The sequence below is a fragment of the Phyllobates terribilis genome, unplaced genomic scaffold, assembly GCF_046119375.1.
Source record: "Phyllobates terribilis strain yellow unplaced genomic scaffold, ASM4611937v1 Scaffold_3__8_contigs__length_932513732, whole genome shotgun sequence".
NCBI classification, from domain to species: domain Eukaryota; kingdom Metazoa; phylum Chordata; class Amphibia; order Anura; family Dendrobatidae; genus Phyllobates; species Phyllobates terribilis.
This window is the reverse complement of record NW_027362763.1, coordinates 100,384,420-100,407,579: the sequence shown is the minus strand read 5'-3', so window position 1 is coordinate 100,407,579 and position 23,160 is coordinate 100,384,420.

Sequence of the window (23,160 nt, the reverse complement as noted above, 5' to 3'; positions counted from 1 at the left end):
TAAAAATAATTTTTATCTGCATCTACCTCTGAAAAAATATTTGGGCTTCTAGCTGTGTGTGGGACTTGTTCTATTACTCCATCTATACTGACCTCCATCAGGTTGCAAACTGAATATATTTTTTTCTGCATCTACCTCTGAAAAAATATTGGGCTTCTAGCTGTTTGTGGGACTTGTTGTATTAGTCCATCTATACTGACCTCCATCAGGTTGCAAATTAAAAATAATTTTTATCTGCATCTACAGTACCTCTGAAAAAATATTTGGGCTTCTAGCTGTGTGTGGGACTTGTTCTATTAGTCCATCTATACTGACCTCCATCAGGTTGCAAATTGAAAATAATTTTTATCTGCATCTAGCTCTGAAAAAATATTTGGCCTTCTAGAAGTGTGTGGGGCTTTCTCTATTAGTCCATCTATACTGACCTCCATCAGGTTGCAAATTAAAAATAATTTTTATCTGCATCTAGCTCTGAAAAAATATTTGGCCTTCTAGCAGTGTGTGGGACTTTCTCTATTAGTCCATCTATACTGACCTCCATCAGGTTGCAAATTAAAAATAATTTTTATCTGCATCTACCTCTGAAAAAATATTTTGGCTTCTAGCTGTGTGTGGGACTTGTTCTATTAATCCATCTACACAGACCTCCATCAGGTTGCAAACTGAATATAATTTTTTTCTGCATCTAGCTCTGAAAAAATATTTGGCCTTCTAGCAGTGTGTGGGACTTGTTCTATTAGTCCACCTATACTGACCTCCATCAGGTTGCAAATTCAAAATAATTTTTTGTCTGCATCTAGCTCTGAAAAAATATTTGGCCTTCTAGCAGTGTGTGGGACTTTCTCTATTAGTCCATCTATACTGACCTCCATCAGGTTGCAAACTGAATATATTTTTTTTCTGCATCTACCTCTGAAAAAATATTTGGGCTTCTAGCTGTGTGTGGGACTTGTTCTATTCGTCCATCTATACTGACCTCCATCAGGTTGCAAATTGAATATAATTTTTTTCTGCATCTAACCCAGCCAATAGTTTTGGCCTAATACCACAGTTTGGCCACTCAGCTCTGCTCGGTTCCCATCCATTGTTTTTTTGTGCAAACAACTCCAGAGTTGTGAATTAGTTAACCACCAAAATGAGTGGAAAAAGGCCTGCTGCTGGTGGAAAGGGGAATAGGCGTGTTGGGAAGGGGAAAAAAGGTTGTGTCCGTGGGGTAGGTGTTAAAGCAACAGTAACATCTGCAGAAGAAAGACCATCTTCCAGCCAAACTAAAATGTCTACTTCTTTTAGCGGACAATGTGATAAGATCCCTTTCTTACGGCCATGCCAATCGCTACAAATTCCAGATGAGGCAGAAAAACAGCAGGTGCTTCAACGGATATCAAGTGCTCCTTTAAGTGGGCTCTCCTCCACATCAACTTCAACATCACAAATACTCCAGTCCTCAAAGGTGTCACTCCAATCGCACTTGCTTCCTCACAGCTCCCAAATCTCCAGCTGCCCGTCTGAGTATGAGGTAGAACAGATGGTTGAGTCTGCAGAGCTGTTTACTCATACTATAGCCTGGGATTCAGAGGTCGACTCCAGCGCTTCTGTGAATCCAGACGAGGAAATGATCTGCACTGATGCCCAGAATCTTTATGAGTTGGATCCAGGACCAGACGCAAAAGGTTCTGACCATAATGTAGACCCTCATTCCCAAACTGTAACTCCTGTTGGTGGAGACAATGAGGAAGACGATGATAAGACTCAAATACCTGATTGGAGAGACAACTTCAGTTTTTTGTCAGGGCAGGAACAGGTTGGCTCTGAGGACGACGGGTGTGATAACACACAGGGTGATGATGATGAGGTTGGAGATCCCACTTACTGTCAACCCACAGTCAGCCAAGAGATGAGGTCAGCAGAGGAGGTGGAGGAAGATGCTAGTGACGACGAGGTCAGGTTGCGCCTTCCTGGACAGAGACGTAGTACTGGAAGCACGTCAACAACTGCATCCTCAAACACAACTCTGCCTCTCACCACAAGTCGTGGTGGGTCTTCAGGTCGCATGGGTGATAAGCCTTGCATAGCCTGGGCATTTTTTCAGATCGATAAAGATGACCCAACTCGTGTTATCTGTAACATTTGTCAGCAAAAGCTAAGTAGAGGCCAAAAAATACATAGTTTGAGTACTTCATGCATGAACCGGCACATGGACATGAAGCATAAGTTGCAGTGGGAAGCTCAGTGTGCTACAATGCGGCCTAGCCGGCCGGGCCAACCACCGTCTGCCATATCTTGTGCATCCGCGGCCTCTTCATCCTCTGTGACTGGGGGGACAGCAGTCACACCTGTTTTGGGGCGCAGACCTGACACCTCTTTACCCGCAACAGCCAGCGTGATTGGCAGGTCATCATTTTCTTTGGAGGTGGTAACACCAGCTGGTGTTGAGCGCTGTCCGACATCGATAGCACCACCTTTGGATCAAGGCAACCTAACATGTCCACCTGCATCTTCCTCACAGACCGGCAGTTTGCCGGGGACACCCTTATCAACCCCGTCTAAGCACAATAGCCAGCCCTCGGTCCCTCAGATGTGGACAAGTAAAAGACCATTTCCTCCTAGCCATGAGAAAGCTAAGAGGTTGAATTTCACCATCTGCAAGCTCTTGGCTACAGAAATGCTGCCTTTCCGCCTGGTGTACACAGAGGATTTTCGAGACCTTATGTCCGTCGCAGTGCCCAAGTACCAGATGCCCAGTCGGCACTACTTCTCAAAGAAAGGTGTGCCTGCGCTCCACCAGCATGTCGCACACAACATCACCGCTTCTTTGAGAAACTCTGTGTGTGACAGGGTGCATTTCACCACAGACACTTGGACGAGTAGGCATGGACAGGGGCGTTACATGTCGCTGACTGGGCACTGGGTAACTATTGTGACAGCAGGACAAGGGGCTGCTGTCCAAGTCTTGCCGTCCCCACGAGTTGTGCGTCAATCCTCTTTATGTCAAAGTTCCTCCACTGCTTCTGCCTCCTCAACCTCCTCTCGGTCTTCCACCTGCACCCAAAGCCTGTCTGGTCATGCCACAAGCTTTCTAACTACGCAGAAGGGATCCTGCACACCTCCTTACTATGCTGGCAGTAGGGCTCAATGTCATCAGGCGGTTTTTACATTGAAATGTCTGGGAAATGTGAGTCACACAGCTGAGGAGTTGTGGTCAGCTCTGGAGAACCAATTTCATGAATGGTTGTCTCCACTGGACCTGAAACCAGGGAAGGCCGTGTGCGACAATGCTGCAAACCTGGGTGCGGCCCTTCGCTGGGGCAATGTCACACACGTGCCTTGTATGGCTCACGTGTTGAACCTGGTTGTCCAGCAATTTTTAGCCCACTATCCCAGACTAGATGGCCTTCTGCAGAGGGCACGGTCGCTGTGTGCTCACTTCCGCCGTTCGCATCCCGCAGCTCAGCGACTTACATCTCTACAGAAGTCGTTGGGCCTGCCACTTCACCGGCTAAAATGCGATGTGCCTACCCGGTGGAATTCAACTCTGCACATGTTGCAGCGACTGTGGCAGCACTGACAAGCCCTGGTGCAATACGTTCTGACGTATAGCTTGGGCCAACGAGATCCAGAGGTGGGGCAAATCACGCTGGAGGAGTGGTCTCAGATCAGGGACCTATGCACCCTTCTGCACAGTTTTGAAATGGCGACGAAGATGTTTATTGCTGACGATGCCATTATCAGCATGACTATTCCGGTGATTTACATGCTGGAGCACATGTTAAACAGAATTCGGAGTCAGGTGGTGGCACAAGAGGAGGTGGAGGAAGTAGAAGAGGAGGAGTTGTATGCGGAAGGGCTAACATCTGCAAGGTCCAGACGGTCGGCAGCACCAAGGCGGCAGGCATGTGAGGGTGGGGGAGATGGTTTTAGCAGGGCGCATGGTAGCAGCCAAACTAGTGAGGAAGGTGCAGGAGCCCAGGAAGAAGTGGAGGACGAACTGATGGAAGACTCATCAGATGAGGGAGACCTTGATCACATTTCTGTTGTGCGAGGTTGGGGGGAGAGGACAGAGGAAGGAAGCATGATTGTTACCTCGCCACCAACACAACAGGGACTTGGTGCTCCTGGATGCACAACACACATGAGTGCCTTAGAATCATAGAATCATAGAATGGTAGAGTTGGAAGGGACCTCCTGGGTCATCTGGTCCAACCCCCTGCTCAAAGCAGGATTCACTAGATCATCTCAGACAGATGTCTGTCCAGCCTCTGTTTGAAGACGTCCATTGAAGGGGAACTAACCACCTCTCGTGGCAGCCTGTTCCACTCATTAATCACCCTAACTGTCAAAAAGTTTTTTCTAATATCTAATCTGTGTCTCCTCCCATTTAGTTTCATCCCATTGCTTCTAGTCTTTCCTTGTGCAAATGAGAATAAAGATGATCCTTCTACAATGTGACAGCCCTTGACATATTTGTAGACAGCTATTAAGTCTCCTCTCAGTCTTCTTTTTTGCAAGCTAAACATTCCCAAATTGTGCAACCGTTCCTCATAGGACATGGTTTGCAGACCAGTCACCATTCTGGTCGCTCTTCTCTGAACTTGCTCCAGTTTGTCTATGTCTTTTTTAAAATGTGGTGCCCAAAACTGTACACAGTATTCCAGATGAGGTCTGACCAAAGAGGAGTAAAGACCGATAATGACTTCACGTGATCTAGACTGTATGCTTCTGTTAATACATCCCAGAATTGTATTTGCCTTTTTTGCTGCTGCATCACACTGTTGACTCATGTTCAGTCTATGATCTATTAGTATACCTAAGTCTTTTTCACATGTACTGTTGCTTAGCTCTATTCCTCCCATTCTGTATATGCTTTTTTCATTTTTATTGCCCAGATGTAGTACTTTGCATTTTTCCCTGTTAAAAACCATTCTGTTGGTTGCTGCCCACTGCTCCAGTTTATTTAGGTCTTTTTGAATCCTCTCTCTCTCTTCTCTAGTATTAGCTATCCCTCCTAGCTTTGTGTCATCAGCAAATTTAATCAGTTTACCCTCAATTCCTTCATCTAAATCATTGATAAAGATGTTGAACAATACAGGTCCCAGGACGGAGCCCTGTGGTACCCCACTTGAGACATTCATCCAGCTGGATGTGAAGCCATTTACAACCACCCTTTGAGTCCGATCACTAAGCCAGTTATGAATCCACCTAACAGTTGCCTGGTCCATTGCATACTTGGTCATTTTTTCAATAAGGATGGTGTGAGATACTTTGTCAAATGCTTTGCTGAAGTCAAGATATACTATATCTACAGCATTTCCCTGATCCACCCAGTCAGTGATTCTGTCATAGAAGGAAATTAAGTTAGTCTCACATGACTTGTTAGTTACAAACCCATGCTGACTCTGGTTAATCACTTCATTCTTATCCATGTACTTACATACATGTTGTTTAATAATTTGTTCAAAGATCTTTCCTGGTATAGAAGTCAGACTCACCGGCCTATAGTTCCCTGGGTCCACCTTCTTCCCCTTTTTGAAGATAGGAACAACATTTGCTCTTCTCCAGTCTTCTGGGACTTCTCCTGTTCTCCAAGAATTTTCAAAGATTATGGAGAGTGGTTGTAAAATTTCTTCTACGATCTCCTTCAGTACTCTGGGGTGTAATTCATCTGGACCTGGAGACTTGAACTCATTTATGTTAGCTAAATATTCCCTCACAATCTTTCTGTTTACAGATAACTTGGATTCCTCTATTCCTTTAAAAGGACAGTGAAGATCAGTTGATGTTACATTTTCTTTCTGAGAGAAAACAGATGCAAAATAGGAATTAAAAAGTTCGGCCTTCTCAACATCCTCTCTTACCATTTCTCCATTTTCATCCTGTAAAAATCCTATAGCATCTTTGACTTTTCTTTTACTTTTGACATACCCCCAAAATCCTTTTTTATTGCTTTTGACATCTCTTGCAAGCCTTAATTCATTGTCAGCTTTAGCTAACCTGATACGTGCCCTACAGGATCTGCAGACTGCATTATAATCTTCTTTAGATATGCCTCCCTCTTTCCATTTAATAAACATTTCTTTCTTTCTTTTTAGCATGTGTTTAAATTCTGTGTTCATCCATCCTGGTTTCCTTAAATGCTTCCCATTCTTCCTACTTTTCGGGATTGTTAACAATTGTGCTTTGAGAATCTCATTTTTAAAAATTTCCCATCCTTCCTGGACATTTTTGTCCTTAAGGACATCCAGCCATTGGATCCCTCCTATTCTCTTTCTGAGTCTCTTAAAATCTGCCTTTCTAAAATCTAACCTTGAAGTTTGAGTCTTCACATGTCTTCCTCCTCTAGTTATCCAAAATTCTATAATAGCATGATCGCTGCCTCCTAGGGTCCCAGCCACCTTTACCTCCTCAACCATTTCCTCCCTGTTTATAAGGATTAGATCCAAAGTAGCAGATCCCCTTGTTTTCTCCCCTACCTTTTGGAAGATAAAGTTGTCAGCAAGAGAGGATAAGAATTTGCTTGACCTGTTAGTTTTACTTGAGAGAGATTCCCAACAAATGTCTGGATAGTTGAATTCTCCCATGACCACTACGTCATATTTTTTGGAGAACTTGGTCATTTGATACATAAAGAGTTCATCCATATCTTCAGCTTGCCCAGGTGGCCTGTAGTAAATGCCTACAATGGTGTCCTTTCCGTTGTTCTCTCCTTGTATTCTTACCCAAACAGTTTCCACAGAACTCCCAGTCTCTGAAGCTTCAATCTCTGTGCAGATATACGCTTTTCTAACATACAATGCAACACCTCCTCCTCGTTTATCAAGTCTGTTTCTTACAAATAAGTTGTATCTTTTTAGCCTTTTATTCCAATCATGTGTATTGTCCCACCAAGTTTCAGTGATTCCAATGACATCATATTCCTTTTCCTGCATTAGTAGTTCCAATTCTCCTTGTTTGTTGCCCATGCTTTGTGCATTTGTATAAAAACATTTTAGTTTGTGATTGGTTTCTCTTCCTCCCATATTTTTATTATTTAAATTGTTTTGTCTTTGTTCTTCCTTTCCACTTCCAGTAGCAGAGATCTCAATAGTATTTGTCAGCTGTATGGCTTTTTCTGGCCTTTTGCTTCCCTTCCCACATTGTTCTAGTTTAAAGCTCTTCTGATGAGTGTAGCAAGGCGACTTCCAAATACATGTTTTCCAGTCTTCGTAAGCCTTCTTGCTGCACTACCTGCAACATGACCCTCGAATTGTGAGAATTAGAAATAATCCTGACTACTGGGTTGCCACACTGTTAGATCCCCGGTACAAAAGTAAATTTGCAGAAATTATTCCTGCCATAGAAAGGGATGCACGCATCCAGGAGTATCAGCAGAGACTGTTGCAGAATCTTACATGTGCTTTTCCACAAAATACCAGTGGTGCACGTAGTGAATCTCACAGTTCCAACTTGCCCACCGTGGGACCGTCAAGTGTTCAGCACTCAAACCGTAACAGAACCACAGTATCTGCTGGTAACATCAATTTTGCGGAATCATTTCACCACTTTTTTAGCCCATCCTTTGCAAGGCCACAGGAGACAAGAAGTCTGACACATAGTCAACGCCTAGAGACGATGGTACAGGAGTATCTCCAAGTAAACATTGAAGCCATGACTGTGTCACTGGACCCTTGCTCTTTTTGGGCTTCCAATCTGGATAAATGGCCGGAGCTAGCCACTTACGCCTTGGAGATATTGTCATGCCCCGCAGCCAGCGTTCTGTCTGAACGTGTGTTCAGCACTGCTGGTGGTGTGCTGACAGATAAGCCCACGCGGCTCTGCACTGATAATGTAGACAGACTCACGTTCATAAAGATGAACAAATCATGGATCCGAAATGACTTTTCTACCCCTGTGTCATCCAGGGGAGAGTAAAAGCTTGATGATTGGTTAAAATCACCCTACCAACCGTTTTAAGCTTTCAAATTACTAATCATGTTTATCTGTTTCTTGGCTGGAAAATAATTTGGGCTTTGTAGCAGTGTGCAGCACTGATTCTATTAGGCCATCTATAATAAGCTCCACCAGATTTAAAATTACTAATCATGTTTATCTGTATCTTGACTGGAAAATAATTTGGGCTTTGTAGCAGTGTGCAGCACTGATCCTATTAGGCCATCTATACTAAAGCTTCACCAGATTTAAAATTAATAATAATTTTTAGCTGCATCTAGCCCGGAAAATAATTTTGGGGCTCCGAGATGCGCAAGACACATAAGTGCCTTCTTGCTGCACTACCTGCAGCATGACCCTCATATTGTCAGAATTCGAAGTAATCATGACTACTGGGTTGCCACACTCTTAGATCCCCCAAACTTTTCGATCAACCTTTTCATTTTAATAAAGACCAAAAAAATGGTCATTTTTGAAATTATAAGCATTAGCAGGTTGTTAGAAACTGAAATCAAACAGTTTTCAACTCAAAACTTTATTCTAGGTGATGTTACATTTTCACATAGGACCCCTTGTTCGAAAGGAGCTTCTGAACTCTCTCGTCCATTGAATTTGTCAGGTTTTGGATGGTTTCTGCTTCAATTGTTTTGCATGAGGACAGAATACCCTCCCAGAGCTGTTGCTTAGATGTGAACTGCCTCCCGCCATCATAGACACTCCTTTTAATGATGCTCCAAAGGTTCTGAATGGGGTAGAGGTCAGGGGAGCATGGGGGTCACACCATAAGTTTGTTCCCTTTTATGCCCATATCAGCCAGAGATGCAGATGTTTTATGTGCAGCATGAGATGGTGCATTATCATGCAAAAAAATGATCTTGCTGTGAAATACATGGTTCTTCTTCTTGAACCATGGCAGGAAGTGCTGTTTGAGAAAATCCACATACATTATGGAGTTCATCTTTAGCGCCTTCAGGGATCCTAAAGGGGCCGACAATCTCTCTCCCCATGATTCCAGCCCAAAACATTACTCCACCTCCTCCTTGTTGGCGCTGTAGCCGTGTTTGCGTGGGGTGTCCATCAACCAGCCATCCTCCACTCCATCCATCTGGACCATCGAGCGCTGCACGGCACTCATCCGTGAACAAAACAGTTTTGAAATCAGTCTTCATGTAATGTTTGGCCCACTGGAGCCGTTTCTGCTTGTGTGAAGTGGATAGAGGAGGTCGACAGGATGGCGTATGCACAGCTCCAAACCTCTGAAGGACCCTGCATCTTGTTGTTCGGGGGACGTTGGAGGCACCAGCAGCTTCAAAAACTTGTCTGCTGCTATGACAAGGCTTTTTTGCCGCTGCTCTTTCAACCTGACGTAATTGCCTGTAGGAAAGAGTCCTCAATTTGCCCTTATCAGCACGCACACGTGTGTACTGTGAATCAGCTACATACTTCTTGATTGCCAAGACACTTCATCCTGATCATCGCACAATGTTGATTGTAGTCATGCCTTGACCTAAACACTCCACAATTTGTTGCTTCTCAGCAGCCGACACATCCTTTTTCTTTCCCATTTGGCAGAAAATGTAGGCTGCTTAATAATGTGAGACAGCCTTCTTAAGTAGTCTTGCCTTTCATTGGACACACCTGCCAAACTAATTAGCACAGGTGTCTGCAATTGCTTACAGTGATATAAAGAGCCCTGACACACATCACCATCAATGAGTTTAACTGACAAACAAACAAATTCTTCCCTTATCACTCCTAAACACTTTTTGCATAATAATTTGGAACACAGTGTACATGTGCTTTTCCACAAAACACCAGTGGTTCACGTAGTGAATCTTACAGTTCTAACTTGCCAACCGTGGTCTGTATGGAGTTGTTCAATAAAGGGCCCAAAATTAAGATAACATAGATGGGAGAGGTCTCTATGAATAGGAATTCCTAAGTATTTGATACCCTGTGAGGGCCAGACAAAGGGAAAGTTGGACTGGATGGAATCCTATATGGATTTGGGGAGGGAGACATCGAGGGACTCAGACTTCGCTGCATTGATTTTAAAATTTGACCATGTAACAAAGTGATCTATTTCAGCCATAACAGCATGGATGGATATATGTGATTGAGTGATATATACTAGGACATCATCAGCAAATAGAGAGCACTTGTACTCGGTGCCTCCCACCTCAATCCACCTAATATTGGGGTTATGGCGAATTGATGAGAGCAGGTGCTCCGTCACTAGGATGTATAAGAGAGGGGACAGAGAACATCCCTGCCTTGTCCCATTGGTGATTGTGAAAGGTGATGAAAATGTTCTGACGCGCCCCCTGGGCCTTGGGACACCCGGAGCCGGACCCTTTTTGGTGGATGCTGGTGGTTGTAGTCTCCGTGGCGGCGATCCGATTCCGTGGCTCAGGGCGGTCAAACCAGTGGCGGAACTATTTATGTGGTTTTGATGTTTAAATGTCCGACTATGCCACCCGTGGATTGCGGTCAGAGTGAACCGCCGCTCCAGGGCAGACCGCTGAGGCTGGTGTTGTGGGTGCAGCAGAGCGTAGCATAACTCCCCACGGGAGGAGTATAGCCTCAGGGCAGTGTATGCGGAGGATGGGGGTGATGGTGCAGGGCAGCAGCAGTAACGACACGGAGTCAGTGATGCAGTCCAGGGCCTTTACTCACAGTTCTTATTATCCAGACCACGTCTGCAGGTAACGGCTGCCCACGTCGTACTGTGCTTACCAGGTGAGGGGCTCAGACAACTCCCAGATAACTTTGGAGCGCTTCACAGGACCCCCTTTGTGTGTCCTTTGTCTGGCCTTTCTTACCAACCCTTCTGTCCGGCTGCCTCGGGCCTCCTCTTGGTAAACTTGGCGCCAGTTTCCCTGACCCTATGTGGTGCCTTCCTAGCGGGTGTAGCGAGGGGCTGCGCCACATAAAATGTCACAGCCTCCTGTTTCTAGCTGAGGGTCGTTTCCTGACTCCACTAGTTTCGGGGACCGGTCTCCCCCTTTGGCCTGACCCCTCCACGCAGGTGGATTCGGGCGTGCGGTGGCGACTCGCCCGTCCGCACCCCTGGGATCCCTTCGTTCCTCGTTCCTGGAGCCTTCTCCGCTCCTCTTCCTTCCTTCTCCCTCTTCCAGGCCTGGGCCTCTGTTACTAGGCCCGCCTCCGGAGCAGAGCTCATGCAGAGCCCCTGCTCCCTGCCACTTCTGCTCAGACTTCTCTGCACTGAACTAAGATGGTGCCCACCTTTTATACTCCCTTCTCAATGCACCCAGGAACTGCTTCCTCCCTGCTCCTGCACTACAGGGTTCCCCTTCCTCAGTGTTCCCTCCCCCCACTCCAGCCAGGGACAGGGACTGTCGTGCCCATCTCAGGGGCATATTGGTCGCCCTGCCCCACGGCAATGTGGTGTAATGCATGCAGGTGTCGGGTCCTGATCCACACTACATCCTTACCTGAGAGTGAGATATCACACCTCTGGGTGAGGTGCAATACCTCTGTAGCAACCGAGCCCTCAGGGTGCTACAGTTCCATTTATCTTCAGCCTAGGTGACGTATTGCGATACAGGGCCATGATTTTGGCTATAAAAGGGTCCCCTAGACCCCTACCCCAAGCTTTTTAAGAGAATCATATATGGCGTGCCAGGAGACTCTATGGAATGCTTTCTCAGCATCCAACGAGAGTATCTAATTACAAATTTTTAACTGCATCTAGCCCAGGAAATACTTTGTGCCTAGTAGCAGTGTCTGCTAGTCAGCGGATTATACCGGCTGTTAAGCAAGCTACACCACCTGTAGTTTGGACACTTAATTTTTTCAAAGGAAATGCTTCGGGACCACGGGATACTCAGTGAAGAGCATCAGGAGGCACCCCAAGGCATAGGGGCTGGGACTGGCAGTAGGATGCCTTGCGGTGGACAGCCAAGCTCGATCCTTATAAAAGCTTTTTAACTGCAGCAGCTTTAGTGGACGCTACTGGAGCTGGAATTACGCGGCTGCTGGCATGAGACTTGCCCTCCAATAGATCCTTGTAAATGGATTTAAAGTGTATTCATTCAAATTAGAGAGACAATTTAAATTAAAAAGCTTAGAGCTGCCTCCACCACAGGGGTGCTCGCTCGACCCACCAGCGGACAGGCACCAGTATTGGGAGAGGGGGGCTGGCCGTCAGGGTTCACCGCGGCTCTGGCACAAACCCGGGGACGCGGAGGTGGCATGGGCAGGAGCGGACTGAACGTGTCGGCTTCTCACTTTTTGGATTTTAGAAGGGCATGACATGCCTATATCTGTGTCTCCCCCTCCTTTTACTCCTCCACCTCTTTTCTTTTCGCATGACTATATGTATTTGTCACTTTTCCATGTGTTAGTTGTGTCTTCTGAGCAGTTTGTCAGCTTTTGGACACCTTTGAAGGTGTTTTCTATGTGTTTCTATGTGTTTTTGTTTGCCTGCCATTGGTTTTAACGGTGTTCGAAGGTGTTCGACGAACAGTTCGACGAACAGTTCGGCGAACACACGGGTGTTCGACGAACCGAACCGAACTCGAACACTACGGGGGTGGCTCAACACTAGTCTGGACCTTGCAGATGTTAGCCCTTCCGCATACAACTCCTCCTCCTCTACTTCCTCCACCTCCTCTTGTGCCACCACCTTACTCCGAATTCTGTTTAACATGTGCTCCAGCATGTAAATCACCGGAATAGTCATGCTGATAATGGCATCGTCAGCAATAAACATCTTCGTCGCCATTTCAAAACTGTGCAGAAGGGTGCATAGGTCCCTGATCTGAGACCACTCCTCCAGCATGATTTGCCCCACCTCTGGATCTCGTTGGCCCAGGCTATACGTCAGAACGTATTGCACCAGGGCTTGTCAGTGCTGCCACAGTCGCTGCAACATGTGCAGAGTTGAATTCCACCGGGTAGGCACATCGCATTTTAGCCGGTGAAGTGGCAGGCCCAACGACTTCTGTAGAGATGTAAGTCGCTGAGCTGCGGGATGCGAATGGCGGAAGTGAAGACACAGCGACCGTGCCCTCTGCAGAAGGCCATCTAGTCTGGGATAGTGGGCTAAAAATTGCTGGACAACCAGGTTCAACACGTGAGCCATACAAGGCACGTGTGTGACATTGCCCCGGCGAAGGGCCGCACCCAGGTTTGCAGCATTGTCGCACACGGCCTTCCCTGGTTTCAGGTCCAGTGGAGACAACCATTCATGAAATTGTTTCTCCAGAGCTGACCACAACTCCTCAGCTGTGTGACTCACATTTCCCAGACATTTCAAAGTAAAAACCGCCCTACTGCCAGCATAGTAAGGAGGTGTGCAGGATCCCTTCTGCGCAGTTAGAAAGCTTGTGGCATGACCAGACAGGCTTTGGGTGCAGGTGGAAGACCGAGAGGAGGTTGAGGAGGCAGAAGCAGTGGAGGAACTTTGACATAAAGAGGATTGACACACAACTCGTGGGGACGGCAAGACTTGGACAGCAGCCCCTTGTCCTGCTGTCACCATAGTTACCCAGTGCCCAGTCAGCGACATGTAGCGCCCCTGTCCATGCCTACTCGTCCAAGTGTCTGTGGTGAAATGCACCCTGTCACACACAGAGTTTCTCAAAGAAGCGGTGATGTTGTGTGCGACATGCTGGTGGAGCGCAGGCCACCTTTCTTTGAGAAGTAGTGCCGACTGGGCATCTGGTACTGGGGCACTGCGACGGACATAAGGTCTCGAAAATCCTCTGTGTCCACCAGGCGGAAAGGCAGCATTTCTGTAGCCAAGAGCTTACAGATGGTGAAATTCAACCTCTTAGCTTTCTCATGGCTAGGAGGAAATGGTCTTTTACTTGTCCACATCTGAGGGACCGAGGGCTGGCTATTGTGCTTAGACGGGGTTGATAAGGGTGTCCCCGGCAAACTGCCTGTCTGTGAGGAAGATGCAGGTGGACACGTTAGGTTGCCTTGATCCAAAGGTGGTGCTATCGATGTCGGACAGCGCTCAACACCAGCTGGTATTACCACCTCCAAAGAAAATGATGACCTGCCAATCACGCTGGCTGTTGCGGGTAAAGAGGTGGCAGGTCTGCGCCCCAAAACAGGTGTGACTGCTAGAGATGAGCGTTGTTCTACTCGAACTGTTCGCCAATCTCAAATTCGAGCTGTTTTGGGCGGTGTTCGAGCCGTTCGGCGAACACGAACAATTTGAGAAAAATTCGGCTGTTCGAGGTTATGTTCGATAACTGTTCGTGCACCAAAATCATAACTGGATTTTTTCCCAGTAATGATGAAAATTAATGTTAATACGCAGTTTGAGTGTACAGCGGGGTGGGGGGAGGGGCAGGGGATGGATCTCTGCAGGAACCATGAAGATCTCCATTTTTTTTTCTCTTTTCCGCATTTGCAGTGGGGAGGTGCAATCTGTCAGCCTATCAGCAGCGCACACACGGAGCGAAGTGCTTTTTTTCACACAAGCAAGGGCATGTGTCATTGGCAGTGTATGTCACATGTCCTTGCCCTATAAGACCAAGCCATTTTCCCCATCGCCACCATTTTCTCACTGCTGCAGCTGCGTGTTAGACGGCACCGCTGTTGCTGTGTGCGCTATACCTTGTTAATTTCAAGCCAATTTTCGCACAAATCTACAGATAGCTTGGGAGTAGGGAATAGTTGTGATTGCAGTCCTTTTAAGGACTAGGTTACAGCATTTCCTACGACTTTTATCAGGCAGGTCTGTGCTCTTAAATAGATAGATTGTGGGAGTAAAGACTATTTGTAATTGGAGTCCTTTTCAGGACTAGGTTACATCAGTTCCTATCCGTTTTTGCCATGCAGGTCTGTGCCAGTACTGTGCAAGTTTTTTTCACAGCATTTGGCTGAATCTAGCAAAGCTAATCCTTTTTGGCCTATTGAAGAGTGTGTTAGTCAGTGGAGTAGCCTATCTGTGTTGCAAGATATACCACCTGTGTATAGAATACCAATTTTTTTACTGCACCTAGTGAAGTAAAATCTTTTGGGCATAGGATCATTCTATTAGTCCATCTATACTGACCTCCATCAGGTTGCAAATTGAATATAATTTTTTTCTGCATCTAGCTCTGAAAAAATATTGGGCTTCTAGCTGTGTGTGGGACTTGTTGTATTAGTCCATCTATACTGACCTCCATCAGGTTGCAAACTGAATATATTTTTTTCTGCATCTACCGTTGAAAAAATATTGGGCTTCTAGTTGTGTGTGGGACTTGTTGTATTAGTCCATCTATACAGACCTCCATCAGGTTGCAAACTGAATATATTTTTTTCTGCATCTACCTCTGAAAAAATATTGGGCTTCTAGCTGTGTGTGGGACTTGTTCTATTAGTCCATCTATACTGACCTCCATAAGGTTGCAAACTGAATATAATTTTTTTCTGCATCTACCTCTGAAAAAATATTTGGGCTTCTAGCTGTGTGTGGGACTTGTTCTATTAGTCCATCTATACTGACCTCCATAAGGTTGCAAATTCAAAATAATTTTTTGTCTGCATCTACCTCTTAAAACATTTGGCCTTCTAGCTGTGTGTGGGACTTGTTCTATTAGTCCATCTATACTGACCTCCATAAGGTTGCAAACTGAATATAATTTTTTTCTGCATCTACCTCTGAAAAAATATTTGGGCTTCTAGCTGTGTGTGGGACTTGTTCTATTAGTCCATCTATACTGACCTCCATAAGGTTGCAAATTCAAAATAATTTTTTGTCTGCATCTACCTCTGAAAAAATATTTGGCCTTCTAGCTGTGTGTGGGACTTGTTCTATTAGTCCATCTATACTGACCTCCATAAGGTTGCAAACTGAATATAATTTTTTTCTGCATCTACCTCTGAAAAAATATTTGGGCTTCTAGCTGTGTGTGGGACTTGTTCTATTATTCCATCTATACTGACCTCCATAAGGTTTCAAACTGAATATAATTTTTTTCTGCATCTACCTCTGAAAAAATATTTGGCCTTCTAGCTGTGTGTGGGACTTTTTCTATTAGTCATCTATACTGACCTCCATCAGGTTGCAAATTCAAAATAATTTTTTGTCTGCATCTACCTCTGAAAAAATATTTGGCCTTCTAGCTGTGTGTGGGACTTGTTCTATTAGTCCATCTATACTGACCTCCATAAGGTTGCAAACTGAATATAATTTTTTTCTGCATCTACCTCTGAAAAAATATTTGGGCTTCTAGCTGTGTGTGGGACTTGTTCTATTAGTCCATCTATACTGACCTCCATAAGGTTGCAAATTCAAAATAATTTTTTGTCTGCATCTACCTCTGAAAAAATATTTGGGCTTCTAGCTGTGTGTGGGACTTGTTCTATTAGTCCATCTATACTGACCTCCATAAGGTTGCAAACTGAATATAATTTTTTTCTGCATCTACCTCTGAAAAAATATTTGGCCTTCTAGCTGTGTGTGGGACTTGTTCTATTAGTCCATCTATACTGACCTCCATAAGGTTGCAAACTGAATATAATTTTTTTCTGCATCTACCTCTGAAAAAATATTTGGCCTTCTAGCAGTGTGTGGGTCTCATTGTATTAGGCCATCTATACCAAGCTCCACCAGCTTTTCAATTAATAATAATTTTTCGCTGCATCTAGCCCTGAAAATAATTTTTCTTCCCAATAGTGGTAGCAATAGAAATATGGGGCGCGCTCCTGGCTTACAAAAATATACGCTTCATAACAAAAAACACCAGCTTAGCGCACTGCATTAATAAGATGGCATCATCGTCTCTCCCAGTGCTAGGCCTACTACCCAGGCTAGCATTCCTGTGCCTAAAACACAATGTATGGGTCCGCACTAGCCACTATGCTGAGGGGTCTAAAGCTGCTGCTAACGCTTTATAACAATTCAATTGGCAGATTTTCACAGAGCTCTTCCACAATGCCCACCCATCGGGACAACAGTTGCCCACCTTCCCTATGGGATCTAGTGGCAAATAGTTGATGCCATTAATCAGAGCGTCAGTTGCCCCGTCGACGTGGCAAGCATACGGTAAGGCATGGGAAGAGTGGACACGACAAGTAGCAGGCAGACGGGTTGACCAATGTGAACAAGCCAGATCACAAGTCACCATAGAATTTCTCCACCAGCTAATGATGAGGGGCATATCAGGGGCGTCAGCGCAGCGGTGTCTGACCGGAGTAGCATTTCACTTCCAACTACTGAATTGGGGAGATGTGACAAAGATTCATCATCAGACAATCCATAAAAGGGTGGAAAAGGGGTCAGCCAAGTCAGGAGTGTAGACGTCCCGTCCCGTGTCACTAAAACTGATTTCTCACATCATATCCCTAACACCATTAACATGACACTCACAATTTGAAGCAACACTACTGTCTACTGCATTTGTGATCGCCTTCTTCGGGGCGCTATGCATAAGCGAATTAGTCCCTCAATCCAAAATTAGCACCAGTGGAGGCTTATTACACCAGGACGTAGTCATAGCCAATAATGCAATACGTCTACGCATACACAAATCGAAAATGGTTCCAGCGGGCAGGGGCACTTGGGTACTTCTACAACCCACAAACGGTACACTGAGTCGGGTAACAATAGTAAAACCATATCTAACCATCAGATCACAAAGTAATTTGTTCCTATCACACATTGATGGGACGCCATTAGCAAGATACCAGTTCCAAGCTATATTTAATAAATGCATAACATCGGCAGGGAACCACCCCAAAGATTACGGGACACACTCATTCCGCATAGGCGCGGCCACAGAAGCAGCAAGAGCAGGACTGTCAGAAACGGAAGTTCAGAGGATAGAGAGATGGTGATCCACGTGTTTGGCAAGATACATAAGACCGGACTTGTTATCCTAACGTGGTTTGTTTCTTTTACAGGTGACGCTAAGCCAACAGTGTGGGTGATAGGCCACTCGTATATATATTGGGCAGATTAAAGGGCGAAAGTCCGCCCAGGCAGGAGGAAATTAGAGTTTCATAACACATATTTCAACTGGAGAGGTAATAGAGGCCTGCTATGGCCACAGGTACTAATGGAGGTAATCAAGGTAGGGAGAGAGGCAAGATGTCTGGTCATCTTAGTTATACAGGCCGGCGGAAACAACCTAGGTCATCACAAGAGCGCATAACTAATGGCAATAATGAAACTAGACACTGAGCGCTTCAGAGAATTTTTCACAAAACTAGCTATAGTATGGTCAGAGATTGTGCTGATAGCGGTATGGCAAGTTGCGCGAGACATCACGGCCATCGAACGGACAAGGCGGGTAATAAATATTCGGATGGCAAAATTTAGAAGAGACAGAGGCGGTGTAGTGGTACGACACCGACAACTGGAAGGAGATAAAGCAGGCCTCATACGGCCCGACGGTGTTCACTTAATGGATATTGGACTGGACATATTCCTGTCAGGACTCCAGGACGGAGTGGAACAAGCGTTAAGAGTGATGGGTGGGGGTCAGAGTCCTGCATACGAGTACGCAGGATCCTCCGTGGCCTGGAAATAGAAAGGACATGTTGGAGAGTTACACTTGTTGGCCAAGTTGCCGGAGTGGAGACCCAGGGCATGCTGCAACAAGCTGAATTATTTTAGAAATAAAATGTCTTTCTAATGGAATGAGTATAAAGAGTTAATAAAGCTGTGACCGATCCTCACCCATCCAGTTGTAAGAGTTACATTATTGTATTGTCAATGAAAGGGGGGCGTTAGGGGGGCTGAGCGTCTGGGTTTGGTTGGGGGTCCCCACAGTCTGCCTAGGCTAGATGCATTTAAAAATTCTTATTAGATACACAGGCGGTGCAGCTTGCTTCGCAGCTGGGCTACTACGCCCAAAGTATTTCCTAGGCTAGATGCAGTTAAAAATTCTACGCTGACTAGCAGACACTGAAGATTTGGAGCAGACCTCTGAGTAAACAGCTCTTCAGACTCAATCATCTGTGTTACCCCAAGCCCAAGTGTATGTAGTTTCTTACAGTTAAAAGGGGGGGGGGGAGCGACCCAACCCACCTGGAATTGACGATGCCAACGTCACGTAAGACACAGCAAGGGGACTCCAAAAAGAGTTTCCATTTTTTCCCAAAATTGTGGCACAGACACCACTTAACCCTAGAACGCATACCTGGGGCCTCGCAGTCCCGCCCTGTTAATTGTTTTCTATTTTCTGCAAGATTACTTTAGTTAGAATTTTGAAACTCTAGGTATTCTTCATGTATATAGTTGTTTGTCATTTGAGTTTGAGTTATTCAATGTTATTTGCACACGGGCCTAAAAGGCCCCAGGTATATGAAAGTGTAGATTTTTATGGTCATGTGTTCTAGGGTTAAGTGGCATCAATTGCCCCACAGTTGCTTAAAACGGTTGGTGAGGTGATATTACCAAATCCTCAAGCTTTTAGCCTCCCAAGGATAACACGGGATTAGAAAAGTCCTTGCGAATCCATGATTTGTTCATCTTTATGAACGTGAGTCTGTCTACATTCTCAGTGGACAGCCGCGTGCGCTTATCTGTCAGCACACCATCAGCAGCGCTGAACACACGTTCAGAGAGAACACTGGCTGCAGGGCATGACAAGATCTCCAAGGCGTGAGTGGCGAGCTCCGGCCATTTTTCCAGATTGGAATACCAAAATGAGCAAGGGTCCAGTGACACAGTCATGGCTTCGATGTTCACTTGGAGATACTCCTGCACCATCCTCTCTAGGCATTGACTATGTGTCAGACTTCTTGTCTCCTGTGGCCTTGCAAAGGATGGTCTAAAAAAGTGGTGAAACGATTTCACAAAATTGCTGTTACCAGCAGATACTGTGTTACTGTTACGGTTTGAGTGATGAAGACTCGACAGTCCCGCGGTTGGCAAGTTAGAACTGTGAGATTCACTTCGTGCACCACTGGTGTTTTGTGGAAAAGCACATGTAAGATTCTGCAACAGAGTCTGCAGATACTCCTGCATGCGTCAATCCCTTTTTATGGCAGGAATTATTTCAGCAAATTTACTTTTGTACCGGGGATCTAAGAGTGTGGCAACCCAGTAGTCGAGATTACTTCGAATTCTGCAATCTGAGGGTCATGTTGCAGGTAGTGCAGCAAGAAGGCACTCATGTGTCTTGCGCATCCAGGAGGACCAAGTCCTTGTTGTGTTGGTAGCGAGGTAAGAATCATGCTTCTTTCCTCTGCCCTCTCCCCCCAACCTCGCACAACAGAAATGTGATCAAGGTCTCCCTCATCTGATGAGTCTTCCATGCCCATCGCCAGTTCATCCTCCACTTCTTCCTCGGCTCCTGCACCTTCCTCAACAGTTTGGCTGCTACCATGCGCCCTGTTTAATCCCTCTCCCCCACCCTCTCATGCCTGCCTCCTTGGTGCTGCCAACCGTCTGGACCTTGGAGATGTTATCCCTTCCGCATACGACTCCTCCTCTACTTCCTCCACCTCCTCTTGTCCGACCACCTGACTCTGAATTCTGTTTAATGTGTGCTCCAGCATGTAAATCACCGGAATAGTTATGCTGATAATGGCATCGTCGTCAGCACTAAACATCTTCGTCGCCATTTCAAAACTGTGCAGAAAGGTGTGTGGCGCCCCTAAGGGTGCAGTCACCACAGAGTTACTGCATCTCACCCAGAGGTGTGGTATCTCACCCTCAGGTAAGGAAGGCGTATGGCTCGGGACCCTAACACCTGCATCCAACACATACCCGCAGTGGGGTTAGGGCGAGATTGCTCCTAAGGGAGAGCACAGTCCCAGGTCCCTAGCTGGTGGGAGGATCCTATGTAGTGGGTGCTTAGGGGAGCAGCTTAGGGGAGCACATGACAGGGAGAGTCTAAATAGGAAGCCATCTTAGAAAGAGCAAGCCAGTCAGAGGAGGAAAAGTGACAGGAGCAGAGGCTCGGCATGAGCTCTGCTCCGGAGGCGGGCCTAGCCAGGGAGGCCCAGGACTGAAGGAGAGAAGAGAGGAGTGGGAGCAGGAAGGCTCCAGGAACCGAAGGGACCCTAGGGCTACGGGCCGTGCAGAAGGCCACCTGTACTCCCGCTGCTACCAGGAGGTAGAGGGGTCAATCCAGATAAGGGGAACCGGTCCCTCAACTAGAGGAGAAACAGCAAGGCTCAACTAGAAACCGGAGGCTGCAGCATTTCATGTACTGCAGGCAAAAGTCCACACCAGTCTCACTAAGAAGGTAGCCACATAGGACCCAGGGGACGGAACACACGTCGCCCGCCAAGGCCCGAGGATACTGGATAGAAGTGTCACTGGGTGTGAGGTGCAGGGAGAAAGCCAGAGAAAGGACACACAGAATGGGGTCCTGCTAAGTACTCCGGAGCTATCTGGGGGTGGACTGAGCCCCTCACTGAGTACGCACAGCACGACGGGTGAGATAGCTCTGGTACCTGTAATCTGGACTGCAACAACTGTGAGTAAAGATCTTGGGACTGCATCACATGGGCTCTGTATTCATTACTGACTCCCTGCACTACAACCACCATCATCCACCCACACTGCCCCGAAGCTACACTCTTCCTGTGGTGAGTAATAATACCATTGCAGCAAAACCACCAGCTTCAGAGGACTGTTCCGCAGCGGCGGCCCCTTTGGCCGCACTCCACAGGTGGCGTAGTCGGACATTATAAAATCCATATATACAAATTACCGTTGGATTGACCGCCCTGGGTCACGAACCGGGTCACCGCCACAGTGACTACAACCCCCAGCGTCTACCGGCCCGGCTCCGGGTACCCCACGGCCCAGGGGGCACGTCAACTTCATAGGTCCCTGATCTGAGACCACTCCTGCTGTGTGATTTGCCCCACCTCTGGATCTCGTTGGCCCAGGCTATACGTCAGAAACTATTGCACCAGGGCTTGTCGGTGCTGCCACAGTCGCTGCAACATGTGCAGAGTTGAATTCCACCGTGTCGGCACATCGCATTTCAGCCGGTGAACTGGCAGGCCCAACGACTTCTGTAGAGATGTAAGTCGTTGAGCTGCGGGATGCGAACGGCGGAAGTGAGCACACAGCGACCGTGCCCTCTGCAGAAGGCCATCTAGTCCGGGATAGTGGGCTAAAAATTTATGGACAACCAGGTTCAACACGTGAGCCATACAAGGCACGTGTGTAACATTGCCCCGGCGAAGGGCCGCACCCAGGTTTGCAGCATTGTCGCACACGGCCTTCCCTGGTTGCAGGTCCAGTGGAGACAACCATTCATGAAACTGGGTCTCCAGAGCTGACCACAAGTCCTCAGCTGTGTGACTCACATTTCCCAGACATTTCAAAGTAAACACTGATGCCGTTGAGCCCTGCTGGCAGCATAGTAAGGAGGTGCGCAGTTAGAAAGCAGGTGGCATTACCAGACAGGCTTTGGGTGCAGGTGGAGGACCGAGAGGAGGTTGAGGAGGCAGAAGCAGTGGAGGAACTTCTAGATAAAGAGGATTGACGTACAACTCGCGGGGACGGCAAGACTTGGACAGCAGCCCCTTGTCCTGCTGTCACCATAGTTACCCAGTGCCCTGTCAGCGACATGTAACGCCCCTGTCCATGCCTACTCATCCAAGTGTCTGTGGTGAAATGCACCCTGTCACACACAGAGTTTCTCAAAGAAGCGGTGATGTTGTGTGCGACATGCTGGTGGAGCGCAGGCACACCTTTCTTTGAGAAGTAGTGCCGACTGGGCATCTGGTACTGGGGCACTGCGACTGACATAAGGTCTCAAAAATCCACTGTGTCATCCAGGCGGAAAGGCAGCATTTCTGTAGCCAACAGCTTGCAGATGGTGAAATTCAACCTCTTAGCTTTCTCATGGCTAGGAGGAAATGGTCTTTTACTTGTCCACATCTGAGGGACCGAGGGCTGGCTGTTGTGCTTTGACGGGGTTGAGTAGGGTGTCCCTGGCAAACTGCCGGTCTGTGAGGAAGATGCAGGCGGACATGTTAGGTTGCCTTGATCCAAAGGTGGTGCTCTCGATGTCAGAGAGCTCTCAACACCAGCAGGTGTTTCCACTTCCCAATGAACTGACGACCTGCCAATCACACTGGCTGTTGCAGGTAAAGAGGTGGCAGGTCTGCGTCCAAAAACATGTGTGACTGCTGTCCCCCCAGTCACAGAGGATGAAGAGGCCGCGGATGCACAAGATGGGGCAGACGGTGGTTGGCCCAGCCTGCTAGGCCGCATTGTAGCACAGTGAGCTTCCCACTGCAACTTATGCTTCATATCCATGTGACGGTACATGCATGAAGTACTCAAACTATGGA